At 33.2% G+C, this 2,578-nt stretch overlaps 1 non-coding gene across 1 annotated transcript; it reads right to left on the reverse strand.

Annotated features, from left to right (window-relative positions):
* Positions 1-1,288: 1,288 nt before the first annotated feature.
* On the reverse strand, positions 1,289-1,393 carry LOC141571941 (U6 spliceosomal RNA). Its single transcript, XR_012496983.1, has one exon. It is a non-coding gene; the product is annotated as a U6 spliceosomal RNA (small nuclear RNA).
* Positions 1,394-2,578: the final 1,185 nt, after the last annotated feature.

The raw sequence follows: 2,578 nt of genomic DNA on the forward strand, positions 1-2,578 counted from the left end.
AAAAAGTTTCTTCTCCTAAAGTTCCTACAAATAAACTAATTTTCCTAAGATCATTATTTTCTACCCACACATTTCAAATGAATATTGATTGCAGATATTTTTAACAGAACTCCTTTCAGTCTGTTATTCAAAATGACAGAACAATTAGAAATTAACATTGAACCCAAATTTGTTACCTAAACAATTGAATGAATTAGATCTCTTAATCTTTTCTAAATTAGGGTTGAATCATTCTAATTGCAATTTGGATATTCGTTGGAGTATTTGATGCTTTTATATGAAGTATTGGGGAAATATATGGAAAGATATTAAGTATTCTTTTCATTCTGTTTTAACACTACCATCACAAAACATTTTTTTGTTACGGGAAATTTCAAACAAGTACAAACATGTAAAAGAATCCTCTACGTACCCATGATGAGTCTTCCGCAATTATCACTAATAGACAAACTTGGTTCAGTTTTGTCCTTACCTACTCAGTCCCACTGGATTATTTTGAAACAACTTCCAGACATAACATCTTTCATCTTTAAGTATTTCACTGAATTCTTTAAAAAGATAAAGACCTTGTAAAAGCACAATCATAGTACCATTATACCTTTTAGAAATACATAGTGTTTTCTTTCTTTCTTTTTTTTTATAGTGATCTTTTTAGAGTAGTATTCAGAATTTCCCAAATAGTGACATTTCCCCCCAATTTGCTCTGCATCCTTGCATTATTTGGCCTGTGTCTCTTTTCCCTGCATTTCCTGTAAATTGATAATTAAATCTAGAAGTCTGATTGGATTCAGGTTTGAGTTTTTATTTTGTTAGAATGATGTTATGAGTGTTATTATGTACTTCCATCAGGAGGTGACTGATGTCTGGTTGTCTTTCATTTTATGATATTAGCAAACCCTGGTGATTGTTGTTTTCATTATCTCATTACTGGTTTGCAAAGTGGGGATATTATAATTTTATTATTTCTTCTCTCTACCCCTTTTTATTAAGCTGGAATACTGCTATAAAGAATCAACTATTTGATTTGGTTACTCCAAATTTCTGTTCACATACAAAAGGATAAATGCTTGATTATTTCCCTCAGTGTACCAGTTTTTAACAAAATTAATTACTTTCCTAGCATCTTTCTAAAGAGACTACTAAATGTATTTCTATTTACTTATTATTTTTAAAAAATTAAAGTATGGCTGACATACAATATATGAGTTTCAGGTGTACAACATAGTGATTTGACATTTATCTACCTTTTGAAGTGATCACTGCAGTAAGTCTAGTAACCACCTGTCCCCAAAATATGGAACACTTCATGAATTTAAGTGTCATTCTTGTGCAGGGGCACAAGATTTTCTCTGTATCATTTCAATTTGAGTATATGAGCTGCCAAAGCAAGCACTACTAAATATAATTTTAAAATATATTTCTGAATTCATTTGACTTTTTTCAATCTACTGTAGTTATTATTCTTTCTGAGACTTAAACTAACCCACCTTTTCCTGTAGAAAGCTCTCCAATTTAACTCCTAGTACTTTGGGTATGGCCACAGGAGTTTAAATAGTTTTATTGCTTTCTGTTATCATAAGACACCCCAGAGAAATCTTGTGTATTTCCTTTGCCAGCCTTGTAATCACCTATTTCTTTGTGGAGTTTTGGGTTATTTTTAGTGAAGAAAGACATTAGATACTACAACATAGGCACTAGGGGCTTTCATTACTGCTGGGTAAGTATTTTTCGCTACGCCTTTTCAGTGGATAGAGTTAGGGAAAATGTACCTTTTTAAAAATAGACTTCATTTTTCAGAGCAGTTTCAGGTTCACAGCAAAATTGAGCAGAAAGTACAGAGAGTTCCCATATGCCCCCACATATTCCCCTCCTTCTGCATATCTTCTAACACAGTGGTACATTTGTTACAATTGAAGAAACTATATTGACACATCACGATCATCCAAAGTCCATAGTTTATATTAGGATCACTCTTGATGTCCATTCTATGGGTTTTGACAAATATATGACATGTATCCACCTAATATCATCATACAGAATAGTTTCACTGCCCTAAAAATCCTCTATATCCTGATTATTCAACCCTTCTTCCTCTCTAACCCCTGGCATCTACTGATCTTTTTATGGTCTCCATAATCGTGCCTTCTCTAGAATGTCATATCATTGTAATAATAAAGTATATAACCTTTTCAGACTGACTTCTTTTCCCCTATGTCTTTGCATGACTTAATAGTTCATTTTATTCAGTGCCAAATAATATTCCATTGTCTGAATGTACCACAGTTTATTTATCCACTCACCTACTGAAGGCCATCTTGGTTGCTTCCAAGTTTGGGCAATTATGAATAAAGCTGCTATAAATTTCTGTGTACAGATTTTTGGGTGGACATAAGTTTTCAGTGCATTTGGGTAAATACCAAAAGAGTATGATTGCTGGATTCTATGATAAGGGTGTTTTCATATTGTAAGACACTGCCAAAGTGTCTTGCAAAGTAACCACCGTTTTTCATTCCCACCAGCAATGAAGGGAAGTTCCTGTTGCTTCACATCCTTGCTGGTATTTGGTGGTGTCATTGTT

This window comes from Rhinolophus sinicus, linkage group LG05 (assembly GCF_036562045.2).
Source record: "Rhinolophus sinicus isolate RSC01 linkage group LG05, ASM3656204v1, whole genome shotgun sequence".
NCBI lineage: Eukaryota > Metazoa > Chordata > Mammalia > Chiroptera > Rhinolophidae > Rhinolophus > Rhinolophus sinicus.